The following is a 19910-nucleotide window of genomic DNA, read 5'->3' as shown; positions in this document are numbered from 1 at the left end:
GTGGTCTCAGAGAGGGCGAGCATGCCAGTCATTAAGAGTGAAGGGAGAGGCAGCTCCAGCTAATACATTGTGGAAACCTGGGCTCACCTGCTGTTCTCTATTAGGATCAAAGAAGCATAATTGGAAATAGCTAAATTGAAAGCCATTATGTTTTCTTTGACTCATTGATACAGCAATTAGAACCAAGGTGGTAGAAATAGAAATGGCTATGTGGTAGAGGCAGAATGCTATCCACTGTCTACCATACACACATGCTTTTATTCCATCTCCTTACTATCCTACATCTGCAGTGCAAAATGATGTTGTTACCTCTCAAAATGAGAACTTTGCTTCACTCCCTGAAGTGAAAATTTCCTTTAGTCCTTAAACATAAAGCACTGTAGAGTGAGAGGCTGAAAACAGTTCACAACAAGAATTATTTTATGTTCTTGGCCACTTTGCCAGCCCCCCTTTTTAGATGCCTAAACTTTATTTATGCAATTCAACTGTCAAAGCCTTTATCCCCAATACCAGCAGAGCATATATTACCAGTTCAAAATCAAGCCAATAGTCCAACAGAGATGCAAACATTACCAGAATAGCATAAGAGAGAATCCAAATGTCCATTCCAGGGTTGCGAGCCAATTACCAGAGTGTCCAGAGAACAAGGTTGAATCAGGTAAATCCAGGATTCAGGAAACAAGAAATATCAAGAGTCCAGGGTTGTAGTTTCTAGAACTGACATTGTACTTAGCACTCATGTACAAGTCTTCAGTTCCTTAAACCCTAACTTCACACATGTTACCTGTTGCTGGCTCTTTTCTCATCTCATCTCAATGACCTATGCAGCTGAGACCTCTCTCTTTTCACAGATCCACAAAAGCTGGAACAGTTAACTCTTCCTCAGACTGCTCAGAGGAACCTGCTTGCACTAGTTCAGCAGGCTGAATAGGAATTTCTTCTATGGATATTGCTTCAGAACATGGATGAGGGAGCTGCTGGGCACTGCTGAGCTCCAGCTCTACTGCTGAGCCTTCCAACAGCATCTCCTCATCCATGCTTTCCAAGCTGCCCATGACAACTAGCATTTTAAGTGACTCCAGTGCCAGGAATTCAGGGACTGAAGGAAATTTTCATTTGGGAGGGGGGAATGTTTGGAGATGAGGGTTGGTAATGATTTCACTCACTCTTTGGAGTCATTACATTCAGATGAAAAAGTGGATTGCTAGGAATACCAATGGTCTGAGTTCCTGCTGAGGAGATCCATGTTCAGATGTAGGAGATTGCACTGAAGATTCATTGCAATAATTCATCACCTCATAAAGAAATAGAGAGATTGCATTGTTCCCAATGATTGCAAAGTATTAGACACTGAACTAATTAGGCACCTAGGATCTTGAAACAGCTGTCTATAAATCTAGCCATCCCCTGGCAGCTTTGTTGCTTTCAACTTTCCTTCCTTGTGACTAGCAATACTTTTTTGGTATTTATGTTTTTATGAACCTAAACTAGGAATGATTTAGGACTGTGTTTTACTTCTTGCTGGCTTTATCTAGCTGGACAACTGCCTTGCTAAATGACTTCTTGACTGCCTGTGTTGCACTCCAGGCCAGGAAAGCCCTCTGACTTTAAACACCACACAGCTGAGTAAAAATGCAAGCTGTTTATTGAAGATAATTAAAAAGCACTAGCAGTAAAAAAAAACACTCTATAAAAATAGGTAAATCCAATTAGGTAGAAAGATAAGCAGAAACAAATAGACCAGGAAATTAGTCCATCAGAGTTCATGAAAAACAAATACAGAAACTTCCAAGCTAAAACTCCAAACTTGAATCATGAAAACAAACAAGGTACTTAACACATGAATCTATGCAAGGCAAGGCTTCCAAGGACTAGGAAAGACGTCTTGACTCAATTCCAATGTTGCTTAGTCTGACTATAGATTCTGTACCTGGCACTTTTATCCCCTAATCTACTCTATGTCCCAAGTGGCCAGGAATGGATTTCATTTCAGTCTTGACTCTGTTATCAATCTCTCAGTATGGCAGAATGCCTGAAGAGATTGGTTTGTTTGCCTATGTTGACTGAAAATATGCTTTCTATCTCCTGCCTCATTAATTTCTGCAGCTGGGCCAGGTGCCGAGCTTTTCTCAGGCTCAAAGTCCTGGGAATTCTCTGGCAACAATTTAGGTCCTCTTCCAGGGACCATACCATCACCCGCAAACCCTTCAGGAACATTCTCATCAGAAAAGACACTTTTAACAGGAACCCCATTGTTATTCTCTGCATCTAGGGCAACCTAATCATTAGAAATATCACTGTAATTTCCAACCTCATCATTAGAAACATCATTGTTATTTCCAACCTCATCATTAGAAACATCATTGTCATTCCCAACATCCAGAGTACCCTGATCATTAGACACAATCACAGGCTGAACTCTTAACAGTCTGACAACTACTTATTGCTTCTCCTTCAATTCTGCTGGATACCCTATTACTGACCTGGACTGAATTAACAGTTCTTACAAGCTAACCACCTGGTTCCTGAGTTATTTGCTGACTGGACTGTACCCTAATTTTGCCCCACCCATGGCTATATCTGCTCCCCTACCTCACACTGTACAAACTTCCTATATACATTATGTTGTACTAACATGTAGCTAGGTCAGGTTTGAATTCATCCCAAAGATAAAGCAGGGCCAAACATGTTTTTCCCAGGGGTAATTTCTGGGATACTAATGGTGTTTTGAGGCCCAAATGTGAACATTTACCTCTGTACACTTCGCTCTGCTCCAGGGGATTGCAGAAGTTGGAAAATAATTGTGTGTGTGTGTGTGTGGCAGGGTGGTGGTAGATAGTGATTTGATACACCGTGGGAATATGTCTGAAAGCAATACTTATGCACCCTATGCACTTTTGAGTCAGAAACAGCAAGAAGTCCCTCCCTTAAACCACAAGGTAGATCTTTTGAGGATGGCCCTCATTTATAAGAAAATGGGGTTATGAGAGAGAATGCTAATTTGATAGTTTGCTAACCATGCAGGTGAATAAATCTCAGTAGAGAAAGCAAATATATTTATTCTATGGGAGTTTCTCAACTCAGTAGTTTATGTGATCTCCTGGAAGGAAGGATGAAACCCCCCGGGCACAGGAAACTGATGGCTCCATTAGTCAAAGTGGTCGCCTTTTCATTTCTGTATGTTTATTACTTTCATACCTGGTCAAAGTGATTTATTACCAATCTCCATATTTTATTATTTTGTAGTACACATCTTTCACTAAAGTGACTGAACATAATTCCCAGCAGTCATTCTAATAATAAAAGAAGTCTGTTAATATGATTTCCTCCATAGACCATTTAATATTCATTATATCTGGCTAACATAAATGATTTATGCAGTGGAAGTGGAAGAGACCTATGGCTCACCACAAAGCTGAAGTCTTTGGGTATGGGTAATAGAACCTTATTATATCTCAATCATATCAACTGACCCATTGTGACTGCAAATCTTAAACCTGAAAATGAGTTTTGAGCACATCTAGAAATGCCTTTCACTTGGCTGGAGAAAAAAGCCAGATCTGCTACCATTAGGCAACCTGAGGTCAATTTTAAATTATCATTGCAAATATTTTCATAGATGAAGTTCACATCATCAGGTGCACATTACTATCCTTAGCTGCATACACATATACTGTTATATATATCAATAAGTGTGTGTGTGTGTGTGTGTGATAGAAAGGGAGGGGGGGAGGGAGGGAGAGAGAGAGAAACAGAAACAGAAACAGAAACAGTAAATTAAGAAAGTACAGGCAGTGGGAATTATGATTCATTCACATAATACTTGTTGCTTATAACATAGACATCTCCTAGAACTTGTATGCAAGTTAATATGTAGAATTATAGAGTTGGAAAAGACCACAATGGCCAACTAGTTCAACCCATTGCCATTCAAAAATATATGGCTAAAGCACTCTTAAAAGATATTCCCCAACCTGTTTTTTAAAAACCTTCAAAGATGGAGAGTCCACCATCCTCCAAAGCAATTTATTCTATCGTTAAACTGCTCTTCCACTAAAGATGCTATTCCTAATGTATTGGTGGAATCTCTTTTTTATAATTTGAATTGGTTCTAGAAATCTTTCTGCAGGAACAGAAAACAAGTCTGCTCCTGCTTCTAGATATAAGCTAACAAGAATCAGCTGCCACACCAGTAAGCTATATAAATCATGCAATGGGAACATAAGAGCACACAAATGTAAGAAGAGTCCTGATGGATCAGATTGAAATTCAGCATTAGCACCTTCCCAGTTGTAGTTTCCTTCCTTCAAATGACATAGAAAAGTTTAATGTCTCTGAGGACACTTCTACATAGCTGTATAAAATCCAGATAAAATTATCTGCTTTGAACTGGATTTTCTGTCAGTGTAGACTCCGATAATTCAGGATTATATCGCAGTGTGGAAGGGCCCTGACACTCAAGAAGGTAGCCTGAAGTCTATTAATTAGGGTCAACCAGAGTGGACCACCACATCAATTGTTGGATGGTGAGCCAGCATGTAGGCAAATCCCATTGATTAAATGGTTCTACCATAGCTGGATCTAACCAATAGTATTTGGGCCAGGGTTTTCTGAAAAATATTTATGCAGGGAGGACCAGTGAGGGCCCTTCCACACAGCCTGATATCCCAGAATATCAAGGCAGGAAATCACACATTATATGAGGGCCTTCCACACAGCCCTATATCCCAGAATATCAAGGCAGAAAATCCCACATTATCTGAGTGTGGACTCAGATAACCCAGTTCAAAGCAGATATTGTGGGATTTTCTGCCTTGATATTCTGGGATATCGGGCTGTGCGGAAGGGCCCCGAGAAATAAGAAATGGGCAGAAGTTTCTATAGAAAATGTTTCATAGATAATTACAAAAATATTCCCTATTTAATGCTTTTAAATGGAAACTTTCCTGTGAAGTTTAAAAAATGGAAAATCAATTTAAAATACAATAGTTTCTGCTTGCAAAATAACTGTGTAAGTAACAGTGACCACAAAGTTAACATATATTGTATAAGTTATTCTTTTACAATGATTTGAACTGTTAATATAGTCTACTGCACTGCAATTTTTTTTGGTAAACCTGCAGCTAAATTCTTTCAGATAATTTCCTTAACTTTCAAAAATCAAGATTCCTAAATGTGCCTTTCTAATGAAGCACTCAATGTGTGTCAACGAGGAGTATGATTTCCTGCGTACAACTGTAACTTCACTGAAGGGCAGTTCTGCAGAATAAAAAGTATACATATATGGAAAAGTTTCATTATACACATACAATATTTTAGTTAATTCATGATGTGTCATCAGTGAGGTTTTTTTTTCAGGATTCTACCATAATCTTTCTTTTTGATGCCTAAACTGTATTTCTAAATGTTCAACTACAATACCACATATTTGGAGACCAAAGGCAAATTTCATTGGCTGGTGGACCAGAGTTCATATTTTGGAAGGTCAATGTCCTTATCCTCAACATATGATATTTGCTCATCGTGATTAGGAATTGATTGAATTTTGTCCAATCCCCTTTTAATACAATACAAGGTGGCGCAAAATAACATTTCTTGCAATAGCAAATTTCACAGTTTAATGATATGAGGTGTCATCTTGTTGTTTTTCTTAAGCAGCCACCCATATTGGGCCAATCTCGGTGTTGTACAATAATGTAAACCACTTACACTTTGCACAGTTGCAACTATTTTTAAGGTTTTTCAATACAAGGGCCTTACTTTTCACTCTACCCTAGCAATACGCTTCACTAGTGAGAGATCTTTGTTTATGGAAGAGTCTACACAAACTAGAACATTGTATTTGTCATGTCATGCTTCTTTTGCCAGGTGTATATATATATATATATATATATTATCATAGCAGCACCAGATGAACTGTGCTAACCTCATGAGCAATTGCCTCTATCAGCGACATAGCAAAACCCATAAACCAAATTGTAAGCAACTCTTCCCTTTTTGCCTCTCTTGGAAAATGACATGATGCTGCTGCCAAACAAGCCTCACAAGCTGCCACACCAGCTGGAAATACTTCTGTTTAGTAGAATGTAAGTGTGATTCTCAACAGCTTTGAAAGTTATGACTAATTCTATTTAGCTTCATTGTAAAGCAATGCCCTTGGTCAGCCAATAGCCTAGCCATTAAATGGATTGAATGGTTCCAGAATAGTCAAGAAGCCTCTCTTATCCTGCTTTTAATTAGGCTATTTTAGCTGGATGGATTTCCTGCCAGAAATAAAAGTAGGGATATAATAACTTCCATGTACCCACTTGCTACTTTCCCATGGAGACATATGAGCAGAACCCAATTATAGAATTTCTGAACAATATTGTAATGGCACGTGTAGTTAGATCATGAACTTCTAGGATATACAAATCATTTTTAATGCATGCAACACATTGCATTATAATTATGATTCCTTCCAGAACAGATAATTTTTCTTCTTCCTCCCACCCACCCTGCTATTCACAATGGTTAGGCAGAACATGTAGGCTAGTTTGAACACCAGTCACTGTTGGTGGGCAAGGCTTTTATTGTATAATCATTCTGCCTCTCACACAATTTTTTGGGGGCAGGGAAGTAGAGTTTAATACAAAAGCATCTTCCATTTAATTCCCGTTTTCTTACTACTTCCTTCTTTTTTATCCCCCTCCTCTCCAAAAAAAAATTAATCAGGAGAGATGTCAAAACAGAAAAGTTCCACAATGCCTTTTGAACGATAGTACTAAGGTCAGTACAGAAACATCCCAAACAGTGCTTGATTATTTTTGTCTTTGATCAGTCTGGATGAATATGGACAAGAACAGGGTATCTGCCCATTCAAAAGGTGTCCTGGCCTGGTCTTAACTTAACGATATGTTATAAAACTTTTAGTACTTTATCACATGTTGGTACTGAAGGAGAACTGTCATTTTTTTGCTGATAGGATATTTCCTATCACATAACATTGTGCATGACTTGTTGCTGGTCTGATACTTCCTACAGTAAAGCCAACCTCTGCTATTGATGAAAGACTCTGATCACACCACTGTCTCATTAGTTGCTGCATATAATGAGCCTGATCTGCTTCTGAGCCAGCATGAGAGTACAGAAGTGACATTAGAGGGTGCCATTGTTCTGTTCTCCCACTCTCCCTTATTCCCCCTTGCATTGATTCATTTAATTAAAAATACTTTTACTAACTTTTGGCATTGCAAAGTTACTTGTAAAAACGGCAATGCTTTAACAGAGCAATGGTGCCATGGGGGGTCAGAGGAGGTATGACTGCAGGACCATGAAGCAGTGAATTGTCACTGTTGTGTGGATATGGAGAAGTGTGAAAGTGTGATCGCAGATTGATCATCCTGATAAGTTGAGAGAACAAAGTAAATGGAAAAAGATAAAGCTTCCCTGCATTTCCAATCAAAACTAGTGCATTGAAGTTGTTGGCTATTTAAAAGACTCCATAGATCTGGTAATGGAGCTCCGAAAGCAAATCTGTTTTGGTCTCTACTAATTGTTATCAGGGCCAACAAGATGAGAAGCTGATTGATTTCTAAAGAGAAATTGAATTTTAAAAATAAATGTTCCACCACTAAGAAGCAAGTGTATATATTACTTTGCTGGCAAGGAGTCCACTAGCACAGGCCTGCCATTTGGAAAGTAAGCCTGGGTACCCAGAGACAATTTAATTAAAGCAAATGGAAACATCCTGTGAAAAATAGAGAGGGGGGAGAGCATTAAGCACGTCAAAGTGGTATAGCTGTTCTAATCTGATATGCAAAACAAAACAAACTATGTGCTTTGAGATTGGCAGCATTCAGAGACACTTTCATCCTAAGCCTCCCAATACACAGCTAAGTGCCAGCAAGTTCTCAACACGTGTTACCTTCCTCTGAGGAACTCTTCTGGACAGTATCCTTTTTCTAAAGTTTAAATGAAAGAAAACTAGACCACAGCATTGGATCATATCAGGCATAAAGCTATCTCTAATGAGCAAGGCTCATTTTTACATTCCTTTCCAGCCTCCCCCTTCCTAGATTTCTAAAACCCTCTCAGGCATACAAAACAAATTGTATGCTGTTTCCAAATTCTTATAAAATAAGGTTTCTGGTTGATGTTATTTACAATTAAGTCCATTTGAATGTATGGCAACCTTATGAATCTAGGACTTCTACGACAATTGTTATAAACAGCTCTGCCATAGCTTCCTTTTGAATATGATCTTCATCTTTTTCTATTGTCTTCCATTTTACTAAGCACTGGTGTCTTCTCTAATGAGTAATGTCTTCTGGCATGTCCAAAGCCTCATTGAATCAGAATTTTAGAGTTGGGGGTGTTGTGGAACAGCTGTTCCAGGAGCTCCAATTTTATTTGCTTTGAATTAAATGTCTGTTTGCTATCCCAGGCTTGGGATTTTGCAGCATGGTGGCTTCCTGTTGTGGTTTGCAATCATAGGGCAAGCCACCTGTCAATTATTGCTAGGTTCCCTGGTCTCGCCCCTTTTTGAGTTTTGGAGGGAATAGGAGCCTTTTTGAGTCAGTTCTCACAAAGAAGCCTTTCGCACAGGACATAAAACAAAGAGCTCCTGTAGAAAGCTTCGTCTTCTACGGCTTGGCCGGGGAGATATACAGTCTACAGCTTAGCTGGGGAGAAAAGGCCCCACAGCTTGGCTGTGGATTTTGCAACCTTACAGCTCCTTTGCTGGGGGACTTCAGCCAGCCATCACAGCAACCTGAATTCCTTCTTTTCCCCTGGAAGTCTACAAAGCTCTGCTTGGTAACGGTCGCTCACGGAAGCCAGACGTAGTTGGTACCGGGTGCAGAGGCTCCACGCCAACAGAGACAAATACAGACTGCCCAGATTGGAAGTTAAGGATTTCCCCATTAGTTATTATATAGTTATGAAGATAGTGCCTGTTCCCAGTGAACAAGATTGCAAGAGCCTATAGACTGTTAAGAAAGATTTAAAGTACCTGTTTGTTTTTCATCAATAAAGAACTTTGTTGAACCTTTAAGCAATCTAAAGACTCTGTTTAAGGAAATCCAAAGGCCTTTAATCTGAGGCAGCCCCGGCGTCCCGTTGGGCACACAGAATTTATGTCCTGTCTACAGTCTTATGTACAGGCCCAGCGTGTGACAGCACAAGGGGAATCACAGATGTCCACTAGTCTAAACCCTCACCATGCCGGAATACACAACTACAGCACTTGAAAAAGATGTACTTATAACCTCTTCTTAAACACATGAATAGGTGGAGAGGTCACCTCCCTTTGAGGCAATCTACTCCACCACTGAACAGCTCTTATACATTTTTCCTGCCTCCATGTAGAACCTTACAAATTGTCTCTGTTGAAATTCAGTTTGTTAGTTTTGGCCCAGCTGTCAAGGTCATTTTGTTCCTAATTTGATGTAATCTGCAAAATATATAAGCATGTCATCTGTTCCATTATCTAAGTCTTTTAGAAAGGTCCAGACCGAGTCCAGGAGAGAACTCTGAGACGCCTTACTAATCACGTCTCTCTATAAGGAAGAACAACCACTGGTGATTACTCTCTGAGTTCTGTCACCTAGCTCAGGGGTGAGGAACATTTTTCATGTTGGAAGGCCACATGCAAGAAACTTCCATTAGACATTCATGCTTAAAATTTACCTTATTTTATAAAAAAAATCTCACTATATTCTTAATACTTTTAAGAAATGAAAATGATGTGTTAACTATTTTTAATGACTTGTTGTGTCTGCTTGTTACAGGACAGAATTTGAATATCTGGTTGCAACATGGAAGTATATATTTTCAGTTCATCCTCTGAATGTGTATAAGTCATTTATGACCTGATTTGAGTTAGGTAGGAGAATGTGGATTTCAGGCATGTAGCCCGGGGGGGGGGGGGGCTTGAGGGGCTTCAGCCCCCCCCCCCCCGAAATTCTCATGGTGGTTCATGAAAAGGCCTTACTGGTGCATTATTTAAACTGTTATGTTTATTCATATCATGATCTGATCACCATACTCAATATATCCCATATGCATGGGGATATTGGGGTAATGATACAAAAGGTTTGCTAGGCTAGACCCTCTTTCACTCAGACTCAGCCCCCCCGAAACTCCCCCTGAAAAAAATTCACCCCCCCCCCCGAAACGAAATCCTGGCTACGGGCCTGGTGGATTTGCAGTAATAACTGGCTGAAAAGCAAGAAAGCATGTTTCAGGCATGTTGTCTAAGGCTTGGGAATTCCACTACACTTTCTCATTTTTTAATTGGATCTTTCTTAATATCAAACAATGACGTCAAAATATCACTACTGAGAGCTCAATCAATTCCATCTGTATTTCTTCAGGTGCCTTGATGATATCAACTAAGTGAGGCAATAAGGTATTTGGACCATAATAAAGTGTTGTTTAAAAAAACCTTGAGGCTGAAATGCTAATATGAGTGTGATGTCATTATTTTCGTTGTATTCTCCAGTTAATAGGTCTATAACAGCTGTGTATTCTACAGACGATTCACATATATTATCTTGCTCATTAATAACCTGGATCGGGCTGGGGAGGGTGACATTAAACAGGTAGCAAGATGCATGTGGCATCATGTGATAGGGGCTATCATCAGAGGTGATGATGTAGCTGCAATGATGATCTAGCTGCCATGCTGGTTTGTCATGCCTTCGAGTTTCACCAATGCAGGGGATGGTTAGAACCATAATATCCTTCTGATAGCCTGTATTTATATTTCTGAATATATATATGCCTAGACACTTGTGATTTCTGTCCCTTTCCATCTTTCTCCAAATCTATCCCCAATTCACTCTAATCTGGGATGCAGTCCTGGTTTCATCACCCTAAATCTGTTTAACTCTCACAGTTTGATGTTTTCTGCACATTGGACAGACAGCCTACCTCCCCTGCTCCCACCTCTGAGTGCCCTGGCATTTTTATTCTTGGCACTATTTCAGCATTATTAACAGAAACTGAAAAATGTGACAATTACAGAGAGTCAGTGGAATGGAATCAAGTTCTCCGTGTCAGTTCACAGCAGTGGCTTCCAGACATCAACAAGTCACTTGAAACGCCATTACACACTCTCCATTGACCTGAACTGGGGAGTCTATTTCACTCTGTGGTGGAAGAGTAATTTTCTTGAAATGGGCCACGTGACCATTTCACATCAAAGCAGCTGATGGAATCCATGCTCACTGTTTTTTTCCTCTCTGGCAGACTGGCATCATATTCTTTTTCACCCTGCTCCACCACTCCCCCCCCCCCAAGAGTTCTCTCTTAGACCCTGAAATCTCAGCACAACTGCATTCTCCCTGGCAACAGCACTTCAATCTAGTATCATTTCCCTCATTAGTAGTCAAGGCAGATGCCCAGCTACTGTCTGCCGCACATACATTTTTATATAAGGCGCAGTTATTTATATATTTCGAAAGCCCTTACCTAGAGAGAATAAGCATTCATTACTGGCCAAACATGAGTAAGTGAAATTCACTTGGACATACAAGTGCTGCATTTATTTTAGCTTGATGCATGGCTTGCTTTATTTTAATCTCATCATGAATTATGCTTTATGGGGGCAAGGGGAGAGAAAATCCCCTTTGGGACCTTTCCCCTTTGAATATATTCCAGATGCTTAAATGTCAGCAGCACAGCAGCTGACAGGGTAGCATTTGACAGTTTGCATACTTTAAAATGCTCCAAAGTTTTAATTACATTGCCAATGGCATATCTTATTAACATTTCTTGTCAAAGGTCTCTATGCTGGCAAGTATGGTACTAAGAACTGGAGAAGCATAGGAAAGCATATAATACAGCTCTTCCAAGTGCATTTAAGCAGGACTAGATTTTGTAGGAAAAAAATCAGCAATCTCAAACTAAACACCAATGACAAACTGATCAGCATCAATGTGGTGTATCTTTTCACCAAGGTCACTATAGTAGACGTCATTGCACACATTAACCAGAATTTCCCAGAAGATATCACAGCCCTTTTTCAACATTGCCTCAGAAGAAGCTACTTCCAGTGGGATAATAGATGGAGTAGCCATGGGGAGCCCTCTTAGCCCTGTCATAGCAAATTTTTACATGGAACACTTTGAGAAATAAGCCCTGGAAACGGCACAAAAAAAGCCCACTATATGATTTTGATATGTGGATGACACTTTCACCATTTCGAACCATGGAGAAGAGCAACTAAACAAGTTCTTGGACCACATCAAAAACATCCACCCAAATATATAATTTACCATGGAAAAAGAAAAGGAAAACTACAATTTCTAGATGTCCTAGTCATCTGCAAACCAAATCAACAATTGGGCCACACATAACCTTAGCTCTACGGGCTAATGGATATTCTACCACAGACATCAGAAGAGCTGGAAGACCAAGAATAAGCACAAGAGTAAAGTTCCACCTAGAGGAAAAGTGTTCTTACTATACATCAAGGGAAGCACTGACTGTACAGAAAAGCTGATGAAGAAACACAACCTACAAATAATCTATAGGTACTGCAGACTAATTCAACCAGAGAAGTAAGCTATAGCAGATCACTTGAACCAACCTGGACACAGAATATTATTTGAGAACACAGAAATTCTACACCACCCTAACAACCATTATATCAGAGTACACAGAGAAGATATTTAAATCCAAAAGCACATGAACAACTTCAACAGAAAAGAGGAAACAATGAAAATGAACAAAATCTGGTTACCAGTATTTTAAAAGCACCAGAAACAAGGTAGTAAATAATTGTAAATAACAAACCCTACTCAGAAACAGGAGAACTCCGGATAGCAAACAATCAAGTGCCAGTTAACACCGCTCAAACAGAGAATACCTCCAGGCAACATAGCCCAAGCTGCCTCTATGCAGATACCCTCACTGATTGACTTTGCAGCTTCATGGCTACTCTTTGGTATTCAAGCTTGCTAATTGCAGGATTCACACTTAGTTTATTTAAACAGTCAAAGGTTATTTCTCCCACCCTGGACATGCCACACACACACACATACACACACACTCACTTGCTTCACTGGCAACAGAACCTCTGAAAATGCTAGCCACAGATACAGGTGATACGTCAGGAGAAAATAATGCTGGAACATGACCATACAACCCAAAAAAAACTCGCAGCAACCCAGATGAATAAACTTTGTGGCGGCAAAAGTCTGAGAACTATATAGATAGCCTTTAAAGACACTTTTAAGAAACAAATGGGCTGGCAGATTTAATTTATTACAGGTTGAGTCTCCCTTTTCCCAGAAACTTTAAATCTGAAAGACTAAAAAAACTGAACATTTCTTTTTTTGCTCCTCCCCTCCCCCATCCACTCTTGATGTAAGGAGTTGTCACTCCACCACAGTATGGGATTTGATGGGGGGGAAAGGAAGGGGAAGACTAGGTTTTGCTGCTGGATTTGCAGAAATCCCTTCTAAAAGCCAGACATATGGGATGAAAAAGTGCATTCATTTGCTGTGGGCTCAGGGAATATTGAAAATCTCTGACTGCCTGGTCAATCCACATCACGTTTTCCTTCTGCCTGGCCAATGACAGGGTAGGCATAGTGGAAATAGATGTGAGCACAGTGTGGGCTGGCAGGACAGCTTGAGCCTTTCAATATACCCTGAACAAACAGCAGCCAGATGCATTTGAATGTTTCCCTGCCTTGGAGTCTGTTTTTTTTAATAGTATAGCAACGGAACCTAGAATTCCCCTCCCTTCCCATTCCCCTTTCAAATTTCAGACTGTGGAGGAGTGGCAGCAAGAGCTTTATGTGTGGCTACTCCCATTTCCCCCCATTCTTCATCTTCTATGTATAGACAAATACAGGTATTCTAAAAAATGAAGAAAAATATCTGAAAACCCTCTAGTCTCAAACATTTTTAAAAAGGGAGATTCAAACTGTAGTAATTTCCTAATGAAAAAACAATAAGGCATACCTAGCATCTGATGCCAACTTTGAAAAGATCCTACAGACAAGAGGAAAGCACTCCATAGCCTTCCATCTCGTTCCATGAGGTCTCCCACCTCATTTAAACCCTCTCCATATTAGCTGTTCTGGCAATAGTACGACCGTAAGCCTTACTACAGAGCTGACAAAGGGTTAATGAAGCTGTACTGAATCCAAATCCTCTCCCGCCTAGAATTTGCAAGTTATTTGAGCCTAATCCTCCAGGTTGAGCCAACAAGATATGTAGTAGTTTAATGTTGACCAGGACTCCAGGAGACCAGGGTTCAAATCTCTACTGACTCATGGAAAACCACTGACTGGTGTTGGACATGGGAAATTATATACCTCTTCTGAATCTTGAAGGCACACAGCAACAACAGCAGCAGCAACAACAGCAACAGCAACAACAACAGGCCAATGATCTTAGCCAATGAAGCAATTGTGCCAGCATAGATACATAGAATTGATTTGTTGATAGTTTTCTGAGATTAGCCAAGAGGTTTTTGTTTAACCTTAACTCACTGTAGGGGTCATACCTCTAAGTTAGGATTTTATAGTAATTTGTATTCCCTCTGGCATGGAAGAAACGGGATAGAGAAAATTATTATTATTATTATTATTATTATTAATAATAATAATAATAATAATAATACAATCCAGTATAATTTAAAACCTTAAAACATTCAAACCTTACAATAGAATTAAAAATGGAAACTATTAAAAACAAATAGGTAAGCCATTAAAACCCTTTAAAACCCTTTTCACACAGCTAAAACACTTGATAGCACCCCCGGCTGGATCTTAAAAACTCTCTTTCAGAAGTCTGCCTGAATAAAAAGATTTCAGCCTGCTGCAGGAAGGATAGCTGGGAGGGGGCCAATCTCTCAGCCAGCGTAAGGGAGAGATCCAGAAAAGATACTGAGAGCAAAAAAAGTATCCCTCACAAAGGACTGGCAAAGAGATAAAGGGGGTGACTTTGGCCACGTTTGTATCCACTATCCACCACTGATACGAACTCCCGGACCCTACTTCTGAAGTAAATTGACAAGTTCCCCATCCCCATGCTCAATTCAACTCTCTCCAGTCGCTACAGATAGTGAATAGGCATGCAATGAAAAGGCAACCCAGATGGCCTCATGGGATGTTTTACAGCTCTGTGATCCTGGCTCTCAGATTTCTGTAAGTGCCTTTCAATTAGTGTAGCTCATCATAGGCATGTCTGGTGAAAAGCTTGGACGTTGTAATCATGTTGGCAACATGCCCAGGATTCTCTTTGTAAAAGAGCTTTAAGTTTAAGAACTGCTAAGAAAATGGCCAGAGACTCCTTCCAGAAGTATGTGTGGGATTGCCTTATCTCCTCTTTACAATATATTTCTTTTATGCAATCTGTGTAACTTCAGTGTGCCTCTAATTAGTACCTGTGCTTTCAGGACCACGGTTAAATGCATTAACATTTCAGCAGGATGGAGGCACTGAATGGGGAACTGAACATTGTAGACTGCATTTTTGGTAACTTAGAATCAAAGAAAGTTGCAAGGGGAGTATGTCATTAAAGTGCTCCTGATAGATGCTTATCCAAAGATCTGCAAAGACAGAAATTCCTTCACCATCTGAGGCAGTCCATTTGACTTCCAAACATCTTTTACAGTAGAGTTCTTCCTAATATTAAGGTGGAATCTCTCTTCTTCAAATTTGAACCCATTGGATCTCTTTCTAGTCTCTGGAGCAGCAGAAAATGAATTGACCAATTTTCTACATGACATCAGATTTTTAAAGATGTCATGTCAATTCTCACCTTTCTCTTCGAGTTAAACACACCCATTTCCTTGAATTGTTATGTATAAATCTTAGCTTTAAAGCCTTTGATCATCTTGTTGCCCATTTCTGGACATATTCCAGCTTGCTAATATCTGTCCTGAATATTGGAACTCTCAGAACTCGGCATGGTATTCCAGGTGAATTTTATTATGTGATTTAACCTGCTTTAAACGATGTATTTATGTGTGTTCGACATCTAATTGTTGCTAGTCTGTATGCTGCCCTGAATTGCCTTTGGGCTGAAAAGGGCGGGATAAAAGTGTGATAAATAAATAAATAAATATACCTGTTGATGTAGCATAGAATGGCATTGGCTCTTGGGCCTCCACATCATACTGCTGATATTTAGCCTTTATCTGTGAAGACTTCTACATCGCTTTCATGTGTGGTATGACCTTTTTATCCCCAGATTTGAAGACAGCTGTCTTCATAAACCTGTCAGCAGCTTATGATACTGTAAACCACTGCCTCCTCCTGAGAAAAATGTATAATATCACAAAGGACTACCACCTTACCCGCCTCATAGGACATCTGCTACAAAACAGGAGCTTTTTTGTTGAGTTCCAGGGCCAAAGAAGCAGATGGTGAAAACAGAAGAACGGCCTGCCTCAGGGGAGCGTGCTTGCTCCATCCATGTTCAACATTTACACAAATGACCAGACACTGCCAGAAGGGACAGAGAGTTTCATCTATGCTGATGATCTTGCCATTACCGCTCAAGCAGGGAGCTTTGAGATGGTTGAACAGAAACTCTTCGAAGCTCTAGGTGCTCTTACTGCCTATTACAGGGAAAACCAGCAGATCCCTAATCCATCTAAAACACAGACATGTGCTTTTCACCTTAAGAACAGACAAGCATCCCGAGCCCTGCTACATGCACATCGGAGGACCTCCTTATAGCAACATTAGAGGCACTCCAAGTGTCCAGCTACTGGTCAAAGGACATTTAATCAACCAACAAGTTTGCAAACTTTGTGTTTTGTTTGTTTGTTTGTTTTTAATGCAATGCAACTGTTTCGTTTGCTCCTGACATGATAAATAATTATTCCCCGGTTATGATATCCACAGTTTTACTTACCCACATCCTAATCTCACCCCCCCCCCCCAGATGCAATTCTGTGGTATGCTTCTGGCTCAAGTACTGTCTAAACATAGGGTTTGTCATTATCCACATTCAGGTATCCTTCAGGAGGGAACTTGGAGCATGTCATCCAGTGATACTGGGGGTTGTACTGTACTGCCAAAATGTGGTACCATATTTGAAGTTAATTTTTTGGTTTGACCAAGCTATCCAACCCTTGAAGGTTATTTTGAATTCCAATCCTGTCTCCTTGGGTATTGATTAGCCCCTCAATTTGGTATCCTTTGCAACTTTGAGAAGCATCCCTTCTAAATCATCATCTAAGGACCTCATCAAACTGTGATCAATAAGCCAGGTGACAGCAGGGGAATTTGCCATGAAACATAGCAATTTCTTGCAGGCAGCAAGAAGAAATCGTTGTCCTGTGCCCTGTGTCAGCCACTGTACCACCTTCCCCATCACATGGGGGAAAGCATCACCGTCCATCCCCCCCCCTTTCTTCTTAAGGAGAACAGAGGAAGTTTCCTGTGTTCTCAGGGAAGTGAGGATGCTTCCTCTAGCAAGCCCTGCCAGAAGTAGCCTTACGTCATGTGATGGTGCCTGGCAGGCTCCATCGAGGAATGGTCCTGGCAGCATGATAGGATGTTTCCACGTCTCTGTGTAATGACATGGTAAGTATTTACAAAGAAGACAGCTAATACCAGGCTATTTATTTACTTACTTACTGTATTTGTATCCTCCCTTTCTGTACCCCGAAGGGGACTCAAGGTGGCTTTAGATATGGCAACTATTCAATGCTTTTGGACCACAAACAGTTAAAATACACAAGTTAAAAATTAAAATTAAATGCACATTAAAATCATGCCATCCTCAATCATAATCTGGGGCCATTCCAAAGATCAATTGCACATATTTTGAGGCTATTATTGCACTATAGATTAATCTCCAAGGGCTACGGATAGAACTCTGAGGCACTCAATTGTCATTTCTCTCTAGGATGAAAAGGAACCATTAGTGAACACTCTCTTGTTTGGTCAGTCAATCAATTGCACATCCACTTAGCTATAGAACTGTCTAGCCCACAATTCATTAACTTGCTTGTAAGAATTCCGTGTGTTTACATATACAATTATCACAAAATTTCATTTAGTTTGTACTTATTTTATTTTAGCCGTCTTATGGAAGTCAGTTAGGATATTTTGGGTCTTCCCATTTTCTGTTGATCTCAACCCAGACATCTAGGTGAGGACATCTTTGGGTTATGAGTTGGCCATAGCTTTTTTATTTATTTACTGGTTCAAGCCAGTTTAATGAACATGCGAAATAAGAAAGTATCAAGGCCAGCAAGTCTACCACTACATGGATAGTTTTTTATGTTATACAAACTGAGGGTGTGAGCAGGATTCTAGGACTGATGAAAGCCATTACATACATTTTGGATCCTTGCCCTGCATGGCTTATTAAGAAGCAAGAAGAAAGACTGGCTAAGTGATTAAAAGGAGTGGTTAACACCTCCCCCCCCCCAAAAAAAAAACGCAGTGATCCACCATGTCTAAAGGAAGCAGTTATACAAATATTATTATAGAAAGCCTTTCTGGATGCCATTGCATTGGCCAAGCATGATGGAGAATCATAGCTCTTGTTGGCTATATAGGATTTGCGAGAGCCAGTAGTTTCTCGACATTCACAAAGCCTCCAAGGGCCAACCCATAGAAACCTTAGAAATGGAAATACATTTTTAATGAAATGAAATTATTTTTAGAAATGTAGTGTCATGCATCTGATTGTTTATTTATATGGCTTATCTAGAACACATATACAGTACAAGACTGTTACATTCAAATAAAAATACATGTTCAGGGGTTAGATTCAAAGGAAATTGTACATATGGATAAAACAAACAAACCCAGCAACATGTCAATGAAAATGAACATTGATGTTTCTCAACTGCAAACATGTACATTGGTTAACACTTAAAAGTTTTTTTTGTCAATTGTTCATTGTTGTTTCCAGAATCTAGAACATCTAAAATTATAATGTGAACAAAATGGATTGCAAACAATCACATCTGGTGAAAATTTAAAAAAATATAAATGTAAGAAAACTGAGGACACAATATGTGACAGGGAATTTTATGTCTACAAATTCAATATTTTGAAAGAAATAAAATAAGGCATCATTGAGAAATTAAGCATATGGTAAAGCTGAGTTATCAGAAAGATAGCATGTTTATTGAGATTCACCAATGAAAATACTTATCACCTCAATAGAGAAAATATTTGAACACTTTAGCTTTAGAAGAATACGAGGGAATTTCATTAATGAACTAAATTTTCTCAGCACCATAAATCAACAAGTGATAAAGAGCCGGTGTTGTCTGTAGACATCTCCAAGGTCATGTGGCCAATGACTGCTGGAGCAGTACCTATTGATCTACTCACATTTGCATGTTTTTGAACTGCTAGGTTGGCAGAAGCTGAAGCTGACAGCGGAAGCTCACGCCGCTCCTTGGATTCAAACCTGCGGCCTTTCGATCAGCAAGTTTGAGTGTGCCTTCCCAGAATAAGGAATCCTAAGCAATACGTCCTAAATGCACTTTATGAGAGACTTAGAAGTGTCTGCATGCCCACCTATCCCAAAAAATATCCCTCCTATTTCCCTTGGACATGTCCAGCATTTTTAAATTTTAATTCTTACATTTGGCCCTGCCACAGGTTTTTAAAATGCATTGTGTTATTATTGTATTTTTTTTGCTTTTATGAGTTATTTATTGTTGTTTTGTTGTTGTTATGTTTTATGATGTGTTTGGGCTCGGCCTCTTGTAAGCCGCACTGAGTCCTGCGGGAGATGGTAGCGGGGTATAAATAAAGGATTATTATTATTATTATTATTATTATTATTAAGTTCAGCTCAGTAGTTTAACCCACTGCGCCACTGGGGGCTCCTAATATCCTACAAAGAGTTAATTATGTGCCATATGACCTCATGGTGCATGTTGTGCAATGACTTCAACTAGGCCTGGATCCTTGTGCAGGTGAATTCCTT

The sequence above is a fragment of the Anolis sagrei genome, chromosome 2 (genome assembly GCF_037176765.1).
Source record: "Anolis sagrei isolate rAnoSag1 chromosome 2, rAnoSag1.mat, whole genome shotgun sequence".
NCBI lineage: Eukaryota > Metazoa > Chordata > Lepidosauria > Squamata > Dactyloidae > Anolis > Anolis sagrei.
This window is presented reverse-complemented; position numbering follows the sequence as displayed.